A 25,179-nucleotide genomic window follows, 5' to 3' on the forward strand; every position below is an offset into this window, starting at 1 on the left:
TTCAACTAATTGGCCTCAAGTTCCTGACTTGCTTTCTAATGTAAATGACATCACTTTTTCTCGGCATAGTGATTTAATAAACCTGGGCCCCTGGCCAGGTGTACTTAGAAGACCCTAGGGACCTCATCTGGAGGTCTGCTCTGATCATCCCAGCACCTGCATTGCTCATGTCACCCTCTCCCCTGAGCAGAAAGAGGAGGGGAAGGTCCTTTCAGTTTGTCCTTCCTGGTTTCCTTGCGGTTTGGCACAGTGCCTCCTTCAGTAGTTGGTTGTTGCTTTTTCACTTCTGCTGTCCAATTGATTTGAGTCAAGAGTGCACAGGGATTGTCTCTTCCAGCTTCATTACTTTTCTGATTTGTTCTAATTCTTCAGCTATCCTGGCCCTTATCATGACCAAACCTTGTAGGACTTCTGGTTCTCTGCCATGGCCAGCACCAGGGGCAAATCTTGCAAAAGGAACTTTGTGCTTTGGATATCTGGATGCCTGGTCTCTCTTCTTTCCTTGCCCTGAGGAAAACTCTTCCAGTTTCATCATTTGAACATCTTCCCCACAAGTTCCCTTGGGGTCCTGAAAAGATTCTCCCTCCCCACATCTCTCCACCCCCATACCTCCACTGATTTTTCAGATAGATCAGATATAAACTGATGTGAATTTAACATGATCTTTTTGGGAAACTCCATCTCAGAGAATATGCCAGGCTATGTTCTAGTTCTATCATCCTTTTCAGTACTGGACAGTAAGTTGTGTTACCTGTTACCACAAAAAGTGACACAGCCACCTGTCGTCCCTGGAGGGGGATGCTGGATGGAAGGAGAGACTGAACCATCCAAACATGTGTCTGCCCAGCTGCAGAATCCTCACACAGGTGTCAGCCAGTCAGAAGTTATCTTATCCTAGGCCAGAATTCCAGGTACTTGGTGTGTTTCCTTCTACAGTAATGCTAACCGGTGGATTAGGAAAGACAATCTGAGCTCTTGCTACATGATTTATTACTCAGCTTTGGCTTGTCCAGAGTTGGTAGAAGCAGAGTCATCAGTAGAATCTACAGAACCTTTGTGAGAATATAAAAAGTCTCCCTTTTCATTTGGCTGATGCTGGCTTTATGCAGCTTTGTACTCAGTCTGGTAAGTGGACTTCAGTCCCCACACAGGCACTTGGCTACGCATGCCTGGGCAGGGCCCAATTTAAGCTTTTCTTAAATGTAGAGACTCAGTTAATTTTGTGTCGCATTATTACAGTAATGACATGATGTAATGTAGTGGTGAGTTTATTTTAGAGGCAGAATTTAATAGTTTTACAAATGACTCCAGTCTCATATTTATGGAATCATTAAACATCTGAAGTAATCACCGAAAATTTTCAGTTGTACCTCACTGAGCTTTATGAAGGCAATGGTATGCTTTTGTATATTAACAAATTAGGGATTCATGAAGGGCTCAGGACACAAACTTGGGTGTAACAAAGGCCTATGATATTTTCAAAGCATTTGGATGACTCTATTCTTTTTCCTTTATTGCAAGGCTACTTTACACAAGATGGGTTGGGTATATTTTAATATTGTTTTATTTCAAACATCATATATCTTTTTTTTTCCTTATCCAGAATATTTAGAGACCTAATCTGTGCATAAATAAGGGTAAATCAGTATGGGTAGCAAGATCATGGAAATTAAATGTGCAGTCATAAAGTCGTTAATATAGTAGATACTTAATATGATCAAGTGGAGTTGTGACTTATTTTATACAAATATGAAAACCAACATGCTATTCCTTACATTTGGATTTCCTTACATAAGGATAATAAGTCATAAGGTGTTAAGGTACATGACTTCTGAATATTGTTAGGAAAATTTCTAAAGTATATTGGGTATCTAATATAAAGCTAAGTTATTTATTGAAGAAATCTGTTGATATACTTGATTGTCTGTTTCAAGGAATTAAGTGTATATTGAAAATAAAACAAAAAGATAAAGCAATTATCCTGAAAGTCATTTGACCTTTTTAAACAATATACACGGTAATAATTGAATAATTAAGGAATTTAATTCAGGTGAGTTGTAAACTAATTTAGCTATGAGCACCAACATCTTGTTCCATGACTATGGGAAATGCTTTTTAAATTAAGCACTTTTTGATAGCTCCAACTGCCTTTGTAATTCATTATTCTTCACTCTTTTTATTTATTTTTTAATCTTCAAGAGCAGACTGCATGCTGGGATGCCATAAAATTTCACTTTTAATTAGTCTATAATGGTAAGGGTCACAATTCAATATTTGCAGTATAAAAGCAGTGTACCTCAAGAGCTTGGGTTTAATGTTTTACCAACATAGCATGGGGTAACCGTTAATGCTTTTGTTTTAAATAAAGGATCTGAATTAACTTTTTTAAAAAAAGTGCTATATTCTTGGCTATGAATATATACTGATTGATGAGGTGAGAGAGAATGTTTTATTGTGATTAAGAACTAGAGATGAAGCCAGCCTAAATTAGTTTTTTGAGTAGTTCAGGTATAGGCATAGCAGTGATCAATAATGAACAATAATCTCATGGGAGGCATTATTCTTGTTCTGACCACTGTGTCCAGCTGCCAAATGTATTCTTAACAATGGAATATAATATTAGCAGCAGGGCACATGGCATGGGCAAGTGAGGGCAAAGGTTATGACATAACTTCGCTCTAAGTATTGCAGGAAGGTGTGAGAAGCATCTAGGGGCAGTAGTACAAATGGGCAAAGCAACAGAAGAGAAATTGTTTTGGAAGGATAGTAGCCTTGGGCATCTGTTTACCATTCATTATTTATTTTCCTGGAGGTTTGCAAGATTGCTATTTGCTAGGAGAAGTACTAGTAATAGGAATTTCTTTCAGTGATTCAAAGGTAAATAAATCTTTTCTTTCTGCTGAGCTATAGTGGTTAGTACTCTGACTTGAGAGGGCTGATGAACTACCTTCTTCTCATCCGTCTACTTTATGGAAGAGATAAGGCATTTAAAAATCAACTTAAGGTCTAACATCAGAGATAAGCAATTCTGGAAGCTTTTTCTTTTCTTTTTTTTTGCTCCGGAGATGTAATCAAATCTGTCTTAAGAACTCATCAAGCCTTAAAAGGTAAATATTTACAAGCAGAAATAATTCTGACAAAGTATCAACATCACTCAAAGTAAGAAGTGGTTATACCTCCCTGAAAAGAACGGGAACCTGAGTGTTAGGAGACATGGAAAATTCTGGGTGTGCCTCTTGCTGGCTGATGACTCTGGGCAAGTTGTATAGTACCTCTGACAAACGGGTGTTTCTTTTTTTCCCGGAAAAAATAAGCAATTTTTCCATGTTCTGGATTTAAAAGTGTTCTATGAGGCTTCAGGATTCTCAGAGGCACCTCATTGTCCTCTTTGGAGGCTGAGTGTCAGGACTTCCAGATGGCTGACCTCCTCTGAGCTTGCAGCTAACCCAGCTTTTCAGCTTATCCTGTTGTATGTATTAAGTAATATTGGGTTTGGAAAAAATGATAGTCTGGGTAAAAATATTTGAAAAACACTGAGTTAAGATTAAAAATAAAATAAATAAAAAATTCCTGAAATGGTATTTTCCTGGAGATAAGCATTTTGTCTCTTTGTCTTTTTTTTTTTTTTTTTTCTCTTTGTCTTTTTACTATCTAGCACATAACAGGTACTCTGCATATACTTATTATATAAACACAATAATTGTAATGTGTAAGTGGGAAGGAAATGCAAAAATACAAGGTACCATATTTGTATTAATACACCTGGGTGTCTAATTCTCTACAGCTTCTGATAACTGGTAGCAAAGAGCAATGTGGACTATGTTTGATGAGCAATAGCTAATTTTATTGGATTTGTGTATGTAATCAGAAATTCAGTCTAAGAAGAAGCCACATTATTACAGATGTCTAGGAAACATAGAAAAACTGGGAAATTTGGAACGGACTAGAAAAATAACACAGTTTGATTAGAAAACACAATCTAAAGAATAAAGCTAGTTTGCAGTTTCTTTCAAACAGGATTGAAAACTCTTTTCCTTTATGCAGTTTCTAAACACATCAACATTTTCTTTGCATGAAACTATGTATTCTATGACTTCTTCTAAACAGAGAAGAATTTATCTTCTCCATTAAATAATGTTTTTTGTGTGTGTTGCAAAAACAAGAGACTCAAGAATAACTCTAGCGGATGCTTAAAGGTTTAACTTTAAAAACACATGAAAATGTGATTCGTGGTAATTCTGTGCACTGAATGAATATTCCCAAATCACAGCTAGGAAAATTTTGGAGTAAATTGATTTAACTTAGGATAAATCAGTATGGTCGCTGAATTGGAGTGGAATAGATGAACAAGAAAAAAGATTAGTTGACAGGACTCCACTAAGGAAAACAACATTCAAGTAACTAATGAGATATTCTACTGCCTAGAGGAATTACCAGGTTTTAGTAAGGTAAAATCAGCTTCACTTGGTAGGAGGTTTGTTTTAAAAGTAAAATGAGAAAAAAGATCTTGGCTTACAAATGATATGGGAAGATATATTATCAATAAGGGAAAAATTAGAAAATAGCAACCAACTTATTTCCCCACCACAACCAAAAGGAGGAAGAAAGAAAACAGTATCATGTGCTCTAGTTAAGCACTTTTCTTTATCCTTACTAACAGGGCTTGTCAAGATGGTTCTGAAATTGAATGAATGTAAAAATGAATCATGATAAACATTGGTGAAATACTTTGTTTCTATTTCTCTTGGCTCATTGTTTCTTGCTTGATTTTCAAGGGAAGTTTACAGTCATTTTTCATTCTTCAAGTAGGTAGTTCCTGACTTTCTTGGTCATGAGATTGGACACATTATAAAAGGAAGAAGATATAGTCTTGTTCTTTCTCAATCTCTTTCTCTCTCTTCAGCATATCAGCATATTGGTGGCAGCAAATCATGAATGGACTCTGGTTTTAAGCTTGATTCCTAAATTACCACTCCAACTATAATAGGATGATGTTTATTGTATCTTTGAGACAGGCACACATTGTATAGCTTTAATGAGCTCACTTCTAAGATAGCCATATATAAAATGCACAGGATGAAAAAGAATAATTTGAGTTCCTCCTAAATAATCTTAATGTCCACAATTCTTTATTTTCATTGCCTTTAATAGTTATTGGAAGGAAACTATTATTTTACTAACTTGATTTATTTAACTTGGTTCTAATGAATAATAAAACAGTATTATTCAGTATTATTTATTTTTTCGTCCTATATCAGGACATATAGATCGATCTCCTTGATATGTAGTATTATATTCCAGAACAAAGGAGAGTTAATGAAACTAATAGCAAAACTCCTTAATCTAGACATGTTCCTTCGGCTTTAGTTCTTGTTCTAAAGATTAAGAAGGTGAGTTGGAGTTGACTTTAGCACCAGGGCCAAATTCACAAGGAAGTTATTAAGATGGCATAGTGGTCATGTTAATTATTGAAGGAAAATGCCCAGTGTAGGAAATACCAATAATTATTAGCAAATCTGATTTAGATTTCAGTGTTTTCTTCTCCCAGTAAACCAATCTGTCATAGAAACTATCATGGTTTTAACTTCAGGGTTAGTCTTATCAAGACCTATTTAATTTATAAAGTACTTTATTTTCAATATTATTAGTATTTTACAAGGTCCCTCATGTTCTTATTATTCATGAAATTCTCAGATTGCTGAAGAGACATACTGGATGTTTGGGGACCTAGGTGAAATTGTGAGGGACAGAATGGAACAACAATTCAGTATTTGCAGTAGAAGAGAAGAGATTTTTTTTTTTGAAAATCCACTGATTGTTGACTGCTGGTAGTTTCCACAGCAATGTCATGAGAGCGATTTGGTGGGAGTGAGGCGGACAAGGTCATGACAGTTATTCATATGATGGATTTTCAGGCACTGAGTCATAGAACTAAACAATTTTATACTTAGGAAATTACTTCCTGGTGTGATAAATGTAAATCAAAAATAGAGTAAAAGTGATAAACCTTGATTTGTCAGGCACTGTCCTCATTTATACCTGTTGTCATGGCATAATTATTAATAAGATTCTCCAAGATGGTACCCAATGATCCTGCCTCCCAGGATGCACACTTTACCACAGTACACCAGGTTGGTCTGTCTGACCAGTAGAATAAAGCAAAAGTGATTATATGGCACTTCTGAGACTGGATTATAAAAGGCACTATGATTCCATCTCCTTCTCTCTGTCTCACGTACCTCTTCCTGATCATTCACTGCTGGGGAAGCCTGATACCTTGCCAGGAACAGTCTTCATGGAGAGACTTATGTGAGGAACTGAAGCTTCCTGCCAATAGCCATTTGGGATGTGAAAACATATCCTCCAGTCCAGTCAAGCCTCCAGCTGACTATAATCTGGGGCCTATATCTTGACTGTAGCTTCATAAGAGACTCTGAATAGAACCATTAAGTTAAGCCTATCTTGGATTTATGACCCTGAAGTATTTTGTGAGATAATGAGTATTTGTTGTTTTATGCTGCTAAATTTTGGGATAATTTGTTACACAGCAAAATATAATAAATAAAGTACCCCTTCTATTCCTAAAAGGGTTTTGATTTGGATGAAAAATTATAAAGTCACTTTATACAAAGCTGATATATTAACAGAATCTATTCATGAATTTATTAGGGATTTTTCTTTTCTATTGATAGCCGGAGCTTTCACTATGACATTAACATGCAGATAATCACGAAGGTTGTTAGAATAAAAACATTTGGTATTACCAAAAGTCTAGACTTCTGAATCATGAAATACATTATAGCAGAATAGATTGAAATACTGGATTTAGAATCAAATTTTCCTTGAGTTGAATTCTGATCTTATCAATTACTGGCCTTGAAAAGTTATTTAACTTTTCTCTATCTCAGTTTTACATGTAGAAAAATGGAGATAATAATAGTATACTCATAGGATTTTATTTTGGCGGATTAAATATGTGTAAAGATCTTACAATGATGGTTGTCATATGTAATTCTTCAATAAGAGTTACCTATTATTTTTGCAATAAGGAATTAAGTTTATTTTTTTTCTCTGTTCCACTTATGGCTGAAAAGATATTTCCTTTCCAGTGGTATTCTTAATGATTCATTTCTTAAATGTTCTTATATTCTTACTGTGTGCTACAGATATTAGATAGAAATACATTACCATTTAAGAACTTACAAAGTTGGGATGCCTGGTTGGCTCAGCAGTTGAGTGTCTGCCTTCGGCTCAGGACGTGATCCCGGGGTTCTGGCATCAAGTCCCACATCAGGGTCCTCACAAGGACCCTGCTTCTCCCTCTGCCTGTGTATCTGTCTGCCTTCTCTCTGTATCTCTCATGAATAAATAAGTTAAATATTTTTAAAAAAAGAACTTACAAAGTAGTTGAGAAGTTTTCCTTTATATATATTGTTATATAACAATGTATCATTAAATACATTATATGTATATATACAGATTATGTATGTGTATACTAGTATACTAGTCATAAAAATTATTCAGCTCAAGGACTAGATGATAAGGTATAGGTTATATACAACAGAAAATGAGATTGGATTAAAAAAAAAGAAAAAATGGGGGCACAGAACTAGAATGGGATAGCTTTTTGGAAATGGGGAAGCACTTTGAAAGAAATATATGAACTGGAAAATCTCAGGGAGTGGGAGTTTCAAACTTGATGAGTGTCTATCTTATTTATTTTATTTTATTCTATTTTTATTATGAGGGGGAGGGGGTGTGAGGACAGAGGGAGAGGGAGTGAGAGAATCCTAAGTAGGCTTCATGCCCAGCATGGATCCTGATGCAGGGCTTGACCTCACAACCCTGAGATCATGATCTGAGCTGAAATCAAGAATCGAATGTTTAACTGACTGAGCCACCCAGATGCCCCTATCTTATTTTTTTATTAGTCTTGTTGAGTGCTGTATCCTTAGCCTCTTGAGCAGTGCTTCGCAGATAGTAAGTATTCAGCAAACATTTGTCAAATGAATCTGAGAAAAAACATTAAAGAGGAAAAAAACTATTTTCTTTTTGAGAGAGTGAGAGAGGGAGTACATGAATGGGGAGTAGGGACAGAGGGAAAGAGGGAAAGAGAGAATCTTAAGCAGGCTCCATGCTCATCCTCATAACCCTGAGATCATGACCCAAGCCAAAATCAAGAGTTGGATGCTTAACTTACTGAGCCACCCAGAAGCCCCAAGAAAAACTGCTAAAATGGTAAAAAGAAATGAGAATTGGTGCAGTTGGAAAGGACAACAAAGGACTGGTTGGTAGCTAATTTGGTGGGAAGAATTTATCAAAAGAAGATGTGTTTTGATAACATGAGTTTGAAGCTTAGTTGTAGTCAGCATGGGAGTCTTCAATATTGTGGTGATAGTTCAAGCCATGAGGAAATAGATGAACTCTCCACAAAGTGAATCTGGAGAGAAATTCTCCCTCAAAAAGGTACAAAAGTGCTGAGGTTTGCATGGCTGTAGGGTAGAAAGTGAGGTGTACAGGCCTATAAGTGAGGGAAAGGAGAAGTTAGAAGAGCTAGTTTAAGAACCATTAGAGGAGAAGGAGGAGGAGATAGAGTTAGAAAAGAGATAGTAGTCAACTATATCAAATACTGCAGAAAGATTTGTGTTTGAAAGATAAAAATGGATCTTAGATATTAGTTTCAGACTGTGGAAGCAAGATTTTCAGGAACTCAGAAGGCACGAAGAAAGGAAGGTGGCATTTATAATCAGGAATTTGAGGAGTTTGTGAAATGAACAAAATAAATAGAATCATAGAAAAAGCAAAAAAGCAAGAGAGCCAGTCTTAAAAATTGAGACTCAGGGGACGCGTGGGTGGCTCAGTGGTTGAGCATCTGCCTTCGGCTCAGGGCGTGCTCCTGGAGCCCCAGTGTTAAGTCCCACATCAGGCTCCCTTCATGGAGCCTGCTTCCGCCTCTGCCTGTGTCTCTGCCTCTCTCTCTCTCTCTCTCTCTCTCTCTCTTGTGTGTCTCTCATGAATAAATAAAATCTTAAAAAAAATTGAGACTCTGTTAGAAGATGGAAAAAAAACCTGTTAAAACAGATTTGAATATTATACAATTACAGTGCAAGACTTTATTTTGAAGATTGTTCCTTACATCTTGTATTCTATGGGGATTATATTGCCTGTAATTTACTTTAAAATATTTCAGTACAAATAGTGTGAGATATGTGGTGTGTTTAAGTTAACTTTCTTTTATAGCTAGGGGGCTTTTAGTGAAATCAGAGGTGTCCTAATAAGAATTTACATTCCAAGGGTTATTGGTTACTCTCTGAAGTAACTTAATGAGGAATATACCCTCCAGAGGTTGTTAAAGCAAACAATGCAAATATCATCATCAGTCAGTACTAAGATGTTCATTAGTTAATAAAAAGGGATGTTAGAAATAATTATCCCTGCTGAAATGAGTGGTGCTCAGGAAATGTTGAGGACTAGAATTGTATATACATTGCCTGTCTTGCAAAAACAGAGTAAAAATTTGGAAAATTCACTTAATACAAAACAGTGTTAACAGTGACCTAGATCTGGAGTTCTTAGAATTCAGTTTCTTGATTTCTAGAGAGTTGGCTGATGTTGCCTTCAGGATATTACTGTGTTCACTTTGAATTGAACCTTTTATGTGTTGCAGTCATCAAAATGCCTAAAAGGACAGGGTGGTGTGAACTTTACCAAGCTTACAAATTTATTTTATGTGACTATTTGGGGCATGATGGCTAATAAGTGTTTTTATATATAGTAGAATTTGTTTTGAAGCTTACTTTCATTGTAACATACTATCTGGTAGTCTGGTTGTGGAGAAGAAATCACAGCACCTTCCTCTACCTAATGTAATTGGAGGCTCTAATAACTATGAATAACCATATTGGCTTATATCAGTTTTCAATCAGGGGATATACATATACTGACAAATATGGCTTGGTACAGCTATTACAAATAAAGCAAAAAAGAAATTTCCCTAATCTCCAGCATTTTCTAAATGCTTGCTAGTTTGATTTGTAGATTTCATATTAATCTTGTTTATTATCCATGTCTCTTATCAATTACACGATAGAGTGCCTTAATGACCCTCATTCTTCACCTCTTTTTGTTAACCACACTCTTTGCCAGCTGAGTTTACCAGTCCTTCCATCAAGAGGCAGAATATATTTTCCATTCTATTGAATCTGTGTTAGACCATATTTCTTGATTTTGTCAATGGGATACTAGAAATTATGATATAAGCACAAGTTTGAAAAAATGCTTGTGTGATTTCAGTTGTTCTCTAGTAATTCTACCACTAACAATGAGAAGGACATGTCCAGCCTAGTCTGTTAGTTCTAGCAGGAGGATGAGAAACACTTGTAGTGGAGTTACCCTAGGTAAGCTATCCCAGACAAAGCCAACATAGAACAGAGTCCCTAGACAACCTCTAGTTGCATGAATCATATATAGCAGATGTATAGGTGAGCCCAGCTAAGTTGAGTTGACCTCTCGCTGGCTCATAGACATGTGAAGTACAATAATAAATGACTGTTGTTTTAAGCCTTGGAGTTATGTTGTGGTCTGTTACCCAGCAATAGCTAACTGATACAAGCATGATAATCTTCATTTATGTCTTTTACCAAGTAGTAAAATATATAACGTAACTTTCCTTTATAATCTTGTATAGACATTACTTTATTAGCATAAGCTATTTTGTTACATAGGTTTTTGCACAAAGGGAGAGATATTTAATTAGCATGAGCCTTTACTTTCTTCAAAATGATACTACTTTACAAGTGAGATAATCTAGTGAATAAATCTTTCAAGTTCATCTACTCACAACTCTTCATTTCTGTACATTTTCTCTTATGTACAGGACAGAAAGTAGGTCCCTAGAGGTTTAGCTTTAAAACTTTTCATAGGTAAAAGTTGTGCATTTTATTAACAAGGGCAGAAATAGAATGGATTTTTCAACTGCCATAGACATTGTGCTTAAAAAAAAAAAAAACAGTGTTTCAGATTTTTACTGGGGGCTGTACTGTCTTAATCTTCCTAGAATGATTAATGACCACCTAACAACACCCTAAAGATCGCATATATTCATTTCTTTTCCTAGTTAATTAATTTGTGTCTTTTTTATTGACATCAAAAATTTTTACATTACTAAGAGCTGAACTACATCATCAATTAAGCTTGATATGGAAAAGAAATGTAGGGAAAAAATCTAATGGCCATCCAATGTATTCTCTAAGACAATTTTGTTTTCCATGAATAAAGGCCTCTTTTGGCATTCATTTTAAAGCTATCTTAAACACATATCAACCATGTAAAATTAAACTCATTTTTTCTCTCTCTTGAAGAAAAAATAATTCAAATGAATTCTGTATCTAGAATGAAATACACAGACTTTAGAGGAGAGGTAATTTGTATTTAGATTACTTGACTCATCAAAATTGTATATAATTTATAAGTGTTTCACTAGCTAGAGATATTTAAGTTTGTTAAGGGGATGAGCTTGGTGGAATGAGGGTTTTATTCCCTTTTAAAGCTTTTCTGTCTTTATTTTTCAATCTTGATAACTTCTGAATGTTTCATGTTATCATCTGACACACACATCATGCCAATTTTGTCCTAAGTTTGGCATACTCCTTTCTTTCTAAAGTTAGTGAATGCTTTTGGAACAAATTCCTTAAGGCAGTAGTGTTAGTAGGGTAATGCTTTGGTGCCTAACTAGTTTTGATTGCTTGTGATGATATTATGACTTTATCCTAAAGCAAGGGGAAAATAAGTCAGTCTAACAGTTTGAATTGCATATTGCTGACTTAGGGAGAACCTGGGGGCATGAGCCATGCCTGCTTTTCTGAGTGCTTCTGGGCCTGAAATAAACTGGCTTTGAGGGTAAATGAGACCAAAGTGAAAATCTGAGTGGTCCACCACAATGCAGTCATCCACATCTGTTTGAAGATCTTAGAGGGGTTTGAAGAAAGTTTTTGGTTCTCATTCTCTCCATCCCACAAAAACTGAGATACATCAATACAACTTCTGTACCAGTTTTGCAAGTTTTGTAGCAAATGATTGTGATTGATCCTACTTTTTTCCCCCCTACTTTTGATTAAAGATGGAAACCTTTGTCTATCTACTTTAGATAATAGCAGTACACCGAATTTTATGTAATTTGCATTGGATGGTAGAACTTGAATTTTATTAATCTTTAAGAATATGCAGAGTTTTGAATCCATATGCATTCACATTCGTTTCTTCTATTTCATATTTTCTAGTCACTAGCAGTTAAGAAATAAAGAGATTTTTAAATGATATGACTTAAATCTGAATTTGACAAAAATGAGTCAGTGGATTTTCTAAGAGGCACAGTCATTTGTGGAAATAGGAAGATGAAGTGTCATTTGTTGATGAAAGAAAAATTGTCTCTGTGATAAGATATGTTATTTTGGGTGAGAAATTGACATCATTGTTTAAATGAATGAGGGCTTGAATGAGGGTTTTCAACTGGAAATATCTTTCATATTAAGTGACATAATGCATAATTATCTATTACAGTTGTTGATGTTGTTTTGTGTAAGTTATGATGTTCAGTTGAAGAACATCCCACTTACAAGGTTTATATAATACAACACATAAGAAACCTGGTGTCCCAGAGTTTTAAAAATCATTACTCATAGAGAATTAAGACAGTTAATCAAGTCTTAGACACTGACTAAAGATTTTCCCTGAGGATTTCTACCTTGAAAATCTTTAGAAAATGATGGTTTTTGCTTTCTACTTGACTGCCCCACTAAGCCAATTCATTTTCCTCAGAAGTAGCTCAAGGTCAATGATATGACTATGTCAGCTTTAAGTGATGTTCTACCTCACACATGTAAGCTAGACTTTCACTGTTACGACTGATGCTGAGAGTGGTATTGTCAAGAAGAAGCCATCAAATTGTCTAGGAGGAGATTAAGTAAAAGGAAGGACCAATAATATTGCACATTTCAATTTGTCTTCAAGTGAAAATATTTGATTGAATATTTATACCTCCAGATGCAATTACTTTTTTTTATAGTAAATGATATTGCTCTATCATAAGAATATGCAGAGGAATTAGGCTAGGCCATGGCATATTACTCTAGGAAAAAAATCAAAGAAAATATCTAATTGGGTTAATCTCCGTAAATTTTATAATTTCCATAATTAGTTTCAGATAGAATTTCTTAATCAGGTTTTCTTCTTTGTTTCTCCTGGGCTCTCCATGTTAGTAAATTATTTCAGCACTAAGTCACAGAGACTGGATTCTTGAAGTCCCGGCAGAGGCAAATGTCTCATTAACGCTTATCTAAGAGGCATCTGTGATGAGCTTGTATATATCCAGCCGATTTGAGAGATGATCTGAAGAGCAGCTCTGAAGTGAGGCAGACTGAGAATGAGAATCCACCAGAATGAGATGATCACCTCTCTGTTTTCAGAAAATGACCTCATAACCCCGGAATTATATGCTGAATTTCTTAAGGCTTAACTATATAAACTCTTCCAATACATCATCCTTTACAATTTGAGAGTGAATTGGTGGATTGAGTAAAACTTTCAGGAGAATTCAAGCTCCTTAAATCCATTTCACTCAGACATATTGGAATTTAGATAATCCTGAAATTTGTTTCAGTTCTTTATTTTGTAGAGACTTTCTGGTCTCTGATGTAACAATGATACATTCTTCTTTCCCAAGCTCTGTTTTGTTTTAGTTTTTTAAAATTTATTTATTCCTGAGAGACACAGAGAGGGAGGCAGAGACATTTGCAGAGGGAGAGGCAAGCTTCTCACTGGGAGCCTGACATGGGACTCGATCCCAGGATCCCGAGATCATGACCTGAGCCGAAGGCACATGCTCAACCACTGAGCCACAAACGCGCCCCTATTTTTTGTTTTTGTTTTTTTTTTTTTAAGGAAAAAAAGAGAATGCCTTAAATTTGTGGCAAAACAAATCATATTGAAAAGAGAATTTAAAATAGCCATTTTCTCCAGGAGTATATGTCAGGCCTGGAGTTTATTGCTAGAATACATTCTATAGTGAATGGTAAAGTACTAAAGGGAAAAAAGAGACTATTAAAGATAGTGATATGTTGCTTTCATCGTCTGTTTTCTAAAGAATGATAGTTAAAAGAAAATTATGTCATGTAAAAAGGAATTTTTAGCAGTCAGTTGAAAAATAAAAGTAAAGCTGTGGAATGATACTATTCTGTGGAATTAGAATTAAGTATGAAGTACTTTTTCAGTCTTTAACTTGTATACTTTCCAAGGCATTTTTCTTCCTTTCTCAGTATACCTCACTATACCTTAGGCATAACTTTAATGCTGAAGTTTACTCTTGTATCAATGATAAGGATAACAAGTATTGAGAACTATTTGAAACAAATCTAAAATTGGTGAATAGATAATGAAAATTGATGCCCAATGAATAATGGAAATTAAAATGGCTAATAGGTTAATATTCTTTTTTTTTCAACTTTGAGATGTTGGGATGCCTCGGTGGCTCAGAGGTTGAACATCTGCCTTTGGCTCAGGGTATGATCCCGGAGTCCTGGGATCAAGTCCCACATTGGGCTCCCTGTGAGGAGCCTGCCTCTCCCTCTGCCTATGTCTCTGCCTCTCTCTCTGTCTCTCATTAATAAATAAATAAAATCTTTAAAAAAACAAAAAGAACTTTGAGATGTTAAAATTAATGTGTAGAGAAATGAATTAATTAATTGTTTAGTTAACAGCAAACAAGGTCCAAATAAAAAATAATTTAAACCAAGTAGTCATGCAATCATGTGTTGAATTCTTTCTATTTTGAAAACTGAAGCAAGACAATTCATCTTACAAACTAGTAATATATTACAATAGTGGTAATTATGCTTATACTACTATAATTAAGTCATGCCATGATTAAGAGTCTGTCTGCTCTCCCAATTATAAGTAAATATTTTAAGCCATTATCTTAGGATTCCATGCTGTTTTCAGGGATGAATTTTTCTTCATCAAATACAAATCAAACCTTAAATTATATGAACCAAAATTTGCTATTTTCTGCAGGTTTCATTGTAATGATGTTTAGAAATAAGACAAGGGTTCATAGTCTTAATTTGCTTGTGTTAAGCAAAATGGAGAATAAAGCAATAAATATTTAAAATAATAATTAAAAAAAAAACCTGGAAAGAAATAGCTTTTGGGACTAAAAGAGTTTACTGTCAGGCTTTATTCTACTTCAGGTTTAGTTGGCTTTTTCTGCTTATTTTTTGAAATTAGCCATAAAGTTGAACTGAAGTTATAAACAAGAGCTTGTTCATAAAGGATCTTGATACCATGTGCTATACTCAATTTCTCCATATAGACCAAAATGAAAGATCCTAGTTGACCACTTAATTTCTTTCTGTTCTAGGTGGCATCTTAGTTCAATCTGGAATTGATTTAATCTATCCCAAATAACCTTGTAGGGGATAATAAATTGCCCATTGACTTTACTGAATCATCAAGAAATATTTGCATGTCCATTGAGTTCATGGTGCTTTAGTGGGAAGTATTCCTCCTTCTGGCTGTCATTTGTTAGGTATAAAATACTTGTATGCATATTGCTAGGTTCTGGGGATAAAATGCAGAACTCTTGTTCTTATCAAATTCATGGTTTAGTGCAAGAGTTGGGCAAGCAAACAGTACTTGCTGTGTATATTATGTACTATGGGAGAGATAATATAAGGTCCTTTGAGAAAGGTGAAAAGGAATGCCACCTAAACCATGACGGGTGGTGGGAGTCAGGGAAAACTAGAGGAGACAATAGTCTACTTAAGTTTCAAAAGAAGACAAAATGCTGTCTTGGTTAAAAAATAAAGGAAAGGCATCCTGGGGAGGGAAGTCATTTGACACAGGGAGCAATATGGCAAAAAGATAGATGATAATAATAATAATGACTAATATGTTAAGTCCTTGCTTGATGCTAAATTACTCCTGGTTCTTTTTGTAAAATTCCCCTTTAATCCTCACAAGAACTGGATGAGGTAGTCATATTATCCCTATTTTATAAATGAGGAACTTGAAATTTTGAGAGGTTAACTTGCCAAGGACAAACAGACATTGTAAAACTGAGGAAGTTTAAATCCTATATTTGCATGACTCTAAAGCCCATGATCTCAGTGTCTACTCTAATGCATAAAACAATATATTAAAGGAACTACATGTTGTTCTGAATTCATTCATTCATTCAACAGACATTTACCTAGCCACACATTGTATTAGGCCATGATGATACAAAGCAAATTCAGAAATGGTCTCTTTCCAGAGGGAGCGTTTGGTTTAATAGTATGGATATGGTCATGTAAACAGTGGCATAAGTAAGCAGTATATTATAGGTGCTTTATTAAAAGTATAGATGAGATTCGATAGGGGGCAAAAATTTTGGTGGGTGTAGGGAGTCAATGGATGGTTAAGAAAAAATTAACTGAGAAGATGATGCTATCTGAATCCTGAACTATGGGTATAGGAAAAAGAAAGAATGGACATTCCAGATAATTAACTGAGAAAAGCCAAAGAGATATAAAATAGCCTGGGTTTGGTGGTAATATCCAGTACTTCTGTATGACTAATCTATAGGAAGTGATGAGTAAGTTTGAGGGAATGGAGAAGAAAGTAATGTTTTGGGAATAGGATAAATAGGATTTAGTGATCATTGAATGTATGAAATATGCAGTAATGCCTAGACTTGTCTTTGTTGGTTGGGTAACTGGTGACTGCAAATCCCAAGAAAAACAGGGTTGAAATTGCAACTGGGGAGAAATAATGAGGATAGAAAGTTTAGTCTTATATATGTTGAGTCAGGCAGAGATATCTGTTTTATGATTTTGTGAGTGTGAGGATGACACATTCTTCAATAAACTTTACATATTAATATCATAGAGTGATTTGCTTTTCAAATATTAACTTTATTGTCCAAAGTTGAGACAACCTTAGTAAATCAAGAACATACAAAATTCCCAAGTTGTCTCTGAGGAGAATATATTTTTTTTTAAGATTTTATTTATTTATTCATGAGAGACACACACAGAGAGAGAGAGAGGCAAAGACACAGGCAGAGGGAGAAGCAGGCTCCACGCAGGGAGCCTGACGTGGAATTCGATCCCGGGTCTTCAGGATCAGGCTCTGTGCTGAAGGCAACACCAAACCGCTGAGCTACCCGGGCTGCCCTGAGGAGGATATTTTAATAAATTTAAATAGTACTTACCCAAAAGCTATTAAAGAAGTTAAAATCTCTGTAGACTATTTAAGAAATTGTAAGAAACTATTCAGAGAGTGACTTTAGCAGGCATTTTGGAGAGACTTTAAATCAATGCCTCAGAGTGACCCCTTCTAAAAATGGCAAAATCCCTGGTAAGATTATTTAGATACAAAGATATGTGTGACTGGAATATGTCTAAGAATTACTTTAAAATAGGAATTACAAATCAGATAATTTTAAGGGGACTTTGCAGAATTGGAGAGAGTATCAGTATCAGATGCTCTTTCATGAGGATATAGTACATTTTGGATGGCTCCTGAACTGAGAAATGACCCAGAGGAAACAATTCGTTAGTAAGCAACTACTGCACAGGAACCTCAATATTTATATTTCCCTATGACCTGAGATAATACTTTTCTATTTGCTCTTCCTGGAAGTCTCTATTATGATTAAACTTCCACAATCCTACCTGAAGTGTTTTAATATCAGGAGATTTCAATTGCTGGAAGGAGTGGGCTATAAAATTCTTAATTTCCAGGTTAGAACATGCTAGCCTATTGACTTTCTTGAAATCTCGCTCCACTGGTATCTTTTATTGGCACAGAAAGGCAAATAAAGTATTCCTGGGGGAACGAGTAATGCCCAGGACTTAGGTTCTATTTTTCCTGGTGACTTTGGTGTTACCAGCTGGGTTCAAACTCTCTGCATTTTGCTTCCATTTACACAGGTCTCCTAAAGAAAACTCAGTGTCTTTTATTGCTACCACACTGTGCAACATGAGCATGTCCAACACTCTCTCTTACAGTAATTGTAATCTTCAGGTTTTTGTATTGCATGTGGCAGAGGATTGGGGGAGAGGGGACAATATCTGGCCCACCTGCCTAAACTTCTTGGTTTCTGTTCCCCATTTGAACTAGATCTGAGCAGCATCCTGAGGATGTCCTGTCATCCTTGACTGGCTCAGCTAGAACTGAGCTGCCACTGCTGTTTTTCTGCCTTGCAGTGGCCAGTAACCACGGGACAGCGAGGGTTATGCCTTTAAGCATCAGCTATCCTCCCACTTGCCACACAGGAAATCTGAAGGTCACCCTTGAAAGTTTCCTTCCCCTACCTTCCTCTCTGCCTTCCATCCAATAATCACAAAATCCTTTACATTTCACTTTCTTAATATCTTTAATTTGTCTAACTTCTTCTATCCTTATCTTGTTTACTTTGCCTTTTCTTTCCTGGGTTCTGGAAATTGCCTCCTAGTATCTCTGTGACATGTTGCCCCCTCAATTTTTCACAGGTAGGCAGAATAATATTTTCAAAAGGCCAATCAATTGGTTTGCTCTCTTGATTAAAATGCCTTCAATAGCTCCCCAACTTACCCCAAAATAGCATAGAACCCTTACGATCTGACTACAGTTTCTTTCTCCAGACTCCTCCATTACAACTCTCCATTTTGCACTCCAGGCTACAGCTCTGGAATATTCCCTGCAGTTCCATGAACAAGCTGGACTCTCAAGTAGGTGCCCTTCTCATCTGTTATAATAGCAGTAGGGGTGTTATTAAAGATATGTGTTACCTGCTTTGGCAGGGGCACCAAGCAATAAAAAAAGAGAAAATTTTGTTCAGAATAGATAATAATTACAAGCAGCCAGCTAAATATCAGTCCTGAGGAGCCCCCATGCTTATCCACATAGTACTTACTACAATGAGTTGCTATCTTACCCATTAGAGTAGAAGCCTCTTGTTTCTGTTGTATTTCTAGTTATGTTGTAGAAACCCCAATGTTTTTGATTAATTTAGTGAATAAATTTGGCAACCAAATTCCAGCTCAAGGATCTATTTATGAAATTCAATTCTTTATCTTGTTCTCCTGGTGGCCTTTAAATACTGAAGGAAATGAAAAAGTGAAATAGATCATCATCTATACTTAGAGTACACACAGATTTGTCTCTCCCTTTATCTCATCCTCTAGACATTCATTGCCAGAGTGCAAAGATGATGGATAACAGCTACCCTTTGAATATTACATATTACAGCTCACTCTTAAGAGTTTTGATTTCCCCTGAATTGCTGAGTTCTGATTCTTGGAGAGGTAGGCCTTCAGATACTCCATTCAGCAGAAGGTAGTGAAACTGCATACCTGATAACAAAGTCTGTTCATTACTGAAGTTTTTGTATGAGTTGGTAGGCAGGACTATAATGGCAAGCCCATGTTTCTCTACCTTTAGCAACAATATTTCCCATCTCACATGTTTTCCTAGAAAGCTGTCAGTCCCCTATCAAGAGATGGAGTTTGTGTCTTCTGTCATTGAAGCTAGGTTGGTTTTTGTGACTGCCTTGATGAATAGAGTATGGCAGAAGTGAGGCTAGATGACTTGAAAGTTAGGTCATAAAATATAACATAATTTGATCTGGTTCTCATGGAATGTTTGCTATTGGAACCAGGCTGTGAGGAAGGCCATACAAGGGCATGGAGAGACCCCAGTAGGAAATCCAGTCCAAGTCTGATTTTGAAGGTAGGAGACTGATGTCCCAGCTCAAGGACAGTTAGGCAGGGAAAGCAAATTCTCTCTTACTCCATCTTTTTTATCCTATTCAGGCCTTCTACAGGTTATATAAAGCCCACCCAAACTGGAGAGCACAATCTGCTATATTAGTCTACCAGTTCAAATGTTAAGCTCATCTAGAAACACCCTCAAAGATATACTCACTATAATGTTTAACCAAATATCTGGGTACCCCATGGCCCTGTCAAGTGAATACATAAAATTAATCATCACAGGTACTAATTTGGGGGTGATTAGCTAAGGAAAAGTAGATAACTGGAATAGATGACTACTCCTTCATTTTAAAGGTAGTAGATTTTGTAAATGTCATCACTGAAGTATAAAAATGTATGTTTGAAAACTTGAAACTTCATTTCCCTTCCCTTAACAATCCATTTCATGGTCACAGTCACATTAATCACATCTCTGTATTGATTTGAATTTCTTTTTTTAAAATTTGAATTTCTAAAGGCAATTCTATACATAGAGATACAAATAAAGATGAAAAGAAATAGGAATGGATTCCTTTTCCTTTCACCCTTCTCCTGAGCAACTTCAACCCTAAAGAAGTAATTTAAAAAGCAAAGAATATGTCAAATTGGGTAAGAGTGAAGGTAGGTATATTCTTGTTGAATGTTCTAAAGATGCTTAATATTCAAAAACACATTTCTGGGGTGCCTGGGTGACTCAGTTGGTTAAGTGTCTGTTTCTTGATTTTGGTTCAGGTCATGATCTTAGGGTCATGGGATTGAGCTCTGTGTGGGCTCTGTGCTTAGTGTAGAGTTTGTTTGTCCCCCTCTGTTCCTTCTCTCCCCAAATAAAAAACCCTGACCCCCCCCCATTTCTGTATGCTTTGTTTATTTTTAAGATCTGTGCATGTGAGGCCAGAGGAGAAGCTGAATGGCCCCTTGCAAAATAATCACATGCTCTCTACCCACCTTGCAGTTAAATGGAGTTAATTGACTGTTTCTGGCCAGTGGGTTGTGAAGGGAAATGATATGGGTCACTATTCACTGGTGACCATAGAAAAATTGTTTTGGTATGAAGGAACTAGCCTGGAAGCAGCCTAGATGGTTGAGCCACCATGAGCTATGCTCCTGACTTGCAGTACACACATAGCCCCAGAGTGTTGAGCCATGGTAATTTTGGGTTTGTTTGTTAGGCATAACCTATTCTGAATAATACAGATACTGGCAGTTGGAACTACCATCAGTATGGCTGATAGCCATCAGGCTGTGCTCCATGAAGTCTTCAGTGGACTATCCTTACCATACATGCATATATTTGTAGTTTTTCACTTTTAAACATAAATGGACAGGAGAACATCACCAGATATTTAAATAAATGTTCCTGTATTAAAGAAAGAGATCATGACAAAGGAACAAAAAATAGATCTCAGAGAAAACAGAAGCAAAGCAGTGAATGGAAGAAATTTTAAAAAGGTAATATAGTTTATAACAATAGGGAAATGTGAGGAGATATTTTGTTCATGAAATAAAAACAGATTGCTGTTAAAAAAAGAGACCAAGAAGAAGCCTCTGGGAATAAAAGTTGAAGTACAACAGCTAAACTAAAGTTCAAGAAAAAGGCTAGAAATAAAGTTAGGAAAACCTTCTAGAAAAAAAAAAAAAAAAGGAAAGCAGGGGGAGAGGAGAAAGGATAAAATCAGAGAGGGAAGTGAAAGACTGAGGTATTCAAAGACTGTGAAATAAGTCAGTGATAATATTTAAACTTACTTAAATAAGAACTATTGATATAAATATATTCTTTAGAAATAAGGAGTAGCCAGATGAAATAATGAAATGTTTAGAAAAACTGCAGAGGATTGCTAATTTTCTTGAGTTTTATTAGTTCTGTTTAACTTGTAAAACTTTGAACATGTGTTAATTGAATAAAAATATTAAATTAAAAAAATTCTTATTTCTCTTTTCCATGTTTTTTTCAATCATGGCACTATTGACACTCTGGGTCAGATAATTCTTTGTTGTGAGAGCTGTCCTGTGCATAGTAGGATTTTTAGCAGCATCCCTGGTCTCTTCTCATCAGATGCCAGTCACACCTTTCCCTCCTCCCCCCAGTCATGATAATCAGATTGTCTTCACACATTGTCAAATATCCCCTAGGAAATAAAGATGACCTGGTTGAAAATCACTGCTCTAAACCTATGCAACACTAACCTTTAAAACAAACAAAAGATAGAGGCACATAACCTCTACAAATGTTGGTCAATAATACGTCAAAACATTTAGAGTTCACTTTGAATTGTACTGTTTGTTAAGCATACATGGACTTTGAGATGTAAGTTCTCAGCATCTGTGCATTTAAATTTGTGATGTGTTGTGGTATGTAGGAAATGCTGTTTGCCTAAAATCAAGATTCTCATACCTATTGTGTACCTGGACTTTTATTTTAGCCACAGTGAATTGATTAGTAAGTCTTACATGAGAGGCATCAAGAGCCCTCCTGGCTCTCTGCTGGACTGTGTCCACACCCCTTTTGTTCAAAGTTGATGAATAATAATCCATTGTTTCAAAGAAGAGACCTAACTAAAGAGGGGATGTAATTAAAAATAGCAAGCTGTGTCTACTGGTTACTGCAGTAGCAAGTTTGGCTTTGTGTGCCTGTGCTATTTGGAGGAAGATCCTGCAGTTTTAACAGAACTTCTCTTGTGTCCATATTAATCAATGCTCTTGTGATCAATCAGAAGTTTGACTGATACTTTCATGCTGATGAAGTAACTCTTCCAGCTAAGAATAGAGTAATAACACAGAGAAGGGATAATAGTAGACAGTTGCAGTTCTAATAGTCATAACCTTTAGTCTGGAGCTTGTCATCCTTGGTAAGGAGTCAGAAGACTGATTTCTTTTTAGTTTGGATGCATGACACCTAGGATTTCACTTTGTACTTTGCATGCCATAATGACCTGGTTAAGCAACCACATGTCACTCAGTGTGTTCACATCACATGAAATTGAATCTAATGTTTTCTTACTGTTTTCTTGGGCATATTTTCTTGGTCCACTTGCAAAGACTCTCAGGAAGAATGATTTTACAGCACAGCAAGGGAGAGAGAGCCCTTAAAAAAGAGGTCTTCTTAATGATTAACTTGCTGCCTTAGGTTTTAAATTTTATACTAATTTAGAATTGCTTTGTGCTTGATTTTATTTTCCTTCTCTCACTTACACGCAGCATCTTATTGTGTCTATGCAACTGATCTACCATTTCCCATGGAAATGCTGATAGATTCTACTTTTTCCCTTAGCAGCTAGACTCTTGGGCTTGATTTGCTCCAGGCATTTCAGTTAAAAAACAAAAAGAGAAATGTTTTTTCCCTTCCTCCCTTTTACTTTCCTTGGGCCCTTGGCATCTCTGGGGTGCTGTGTAGCAGATGGAGAAATGAAACCTGCTGTTTTAGCTCATGAGAAGCTTACCTTAGTGATTCAAACTGGAGATCAAAGAACTGCACAGGTTTGAAAGACACATCAAGATTCAACTTTTTAGAGTTGCCAATTTTTCATAAATCTACACAAAGACAGCCAAGTCAAAGGTGGTATATGCATCTTTTTTCATTAGAGAAGCAATAGAATGTAATTTTCAGGGGCATAAAGACTGCCCATTTTTATAGGTATAGCTTTGTGCTCAGAGGTTGAATTGTAAACTCATTCAAGAGTTTGACAAATTAAGGGTACATGTAATTAAATGAAAGCAAATAGTCAGGAAACTATTTTTGAAACATTATTCTTTCAGTTATCATGAATGTATAAGGAAAAATGACAATTTTGGTTTCACATCAAATAAGCAAGCTTCTTAGGACTTTCAGAGTTTAGAAACCAAGATTACAAGAAAATAATTTACAGGATTTGAGAAATCCACAGATAAATGGTTAATTGGTAACAATTCCTGTTGCTAGCCTCCTCTATAAGAAAAGCTGTAGGTAGCATTCTATATATATTGGTTCTTCTGGACTGACCTGGTATGTGAGAGTTATAACTGTCAAATGAACTAAAGGAACTTACCACATTTCTATATAATCATCCTTGAATCTGAGACAGCCAAGCCATGGAAGTTGTTGAAAATGATTGAGACTTTGAGGGGAAGCCAACCTTTTGTAAGCGGTGTATCAAATTCTTCAGGGAATTAATGGGTAGAGTAGATATTCCCAGTGAGTCTTTCACTGGAGAAAATGTACTGCTCCATACTTATGTTCCTGGTTGTTACATTCAGCAGACGTTTATTGAGCATTTATTATTTTCCAGGCAGCATGGCTGGGAATACAGATACTGAAATATATAGTCATTGGCCTCAAGAAACTCACATTCTAGTGGAGAGAAAGACAAGTAAAAAGATGTTTATGAATCTGTGGTAAGTGCTTAAGTGGAGCCACACCTAACATAGTTGGAGGAAGAACTGGGGGTCAGATAAAGGGTTTGGATGAAGAAGAAGATGTGTTAGACATATCTTGAAAGACCAGAGAGCCATAGTCTGCTGAGGAAGATGAAGTAGGCATTCCAGGAGTTTGGGCTCAGATATTTCTCTACTTTGTGACTATTTGGAACTTGAGTAGGGGCTGAAGAAGAATCACAAGAAGTTTTTAATGGCTTCATGGAGGAGGAGTCTCATCCTTGAGGGGGCTGTTCCAGGTAATCATAATAACATTAGGTATGACCTATGCTAGTAATTTATACATTTTTATTAGCACTCTCTCCCTTGTACTAAAGATTATGATTTTTGTTTGTTTTTTGGCTTTGGTTTGGTTTCCTAAAAGACAGAACAATTCTATATGCTATCATTTAAAGTCTGTTGTGGCAGTGAGGCAAAGTTCTGTTTTTAAAAAAATTTTTTATTTAAATTCAATTTGTCAACATATAACACCCAGTGCTCATCCCATCAGGTGCCCTCCTCATTGCCCATCACTTAGCTACCCCATTCCCCACCCCCACCTCTCTTTCCACAACCCTTTGTTTCCCAAAGTTAGGAGTCTTTCATGGTTTGTCTCCTTAATTTTCCTCCCCATTCAGTTCCCCTCTTTTCCGTTATAATCCCTTTCACTATTTCTTATATTCCACGTATGAGTGAAACCATATGATAATTGTCCTTCTCCGATTGACTTATTTCACTCTGCATAATACCCTCCAGTTCCATCCACATTGAAGCAAATGGTGGGTATTTGTCTTTTCTGATGACTGAGTCCTTCGACAGATGAATGGATAAAGAAGATGTGGAGTATTACAAAGTTGTGTTTAAATAGTGACAATAGTGGGGTACCTGGGGGCTCTGTCAGTTAAGCATCTGACTTGGGCTCAGGTCATGATCTTGGGGTCCTGGGATCAAGGGACCCTGGGATTGAGAACCCCTTCCCCCAGCTCAGCAGGGAGTCTGCTTCTCCCTCTCCTTCTGCCTGTCC

The 25,179-nt window shown here is 36.1% G+C and overlaps 1 long non-coding RNA gene across 2 annotated transcripts in view; it reads left to right on the forward strand.

The window, feature by feature from the left end:
- Positions 1 to 25,179, forward strand: part of LOC112657598 (uncharacterized) — a 105,193-nt gene that overhangs the window by 68,985 nt on the left and 11,029 nt on the right. The window contains exon 4 of one of the 2 annotated variants that reach the window (XR_007412294.1): positions 24,032 to 24,409. The exons of the other annotated variant lie outside the window; for it this stretch is intronic. This is a non-coding gene — a long non-coding RNA (uncharacterized LOC112657598). Of the gene's footprint in view, positions 1 to 24,031; positions 24,410 to 25,179 lie in introns of those variants that run through there. 2 annotated transcript variants of the gene reach the window in all.

Source organism: Canis lupus, chromosome 8 (assembly GCF_003254725.2).
Source record: "Canis lupus dingo isolate Sandy chromosome 8, ASM325472v2, whole genome shotgun sequence".
In the NCBI taxonomy this organism is placed as follows: Eukaryota; Metazoa; Chordata; class Mammalia; order Carnivora; family Canidae; genus Canis; species Canis lupus.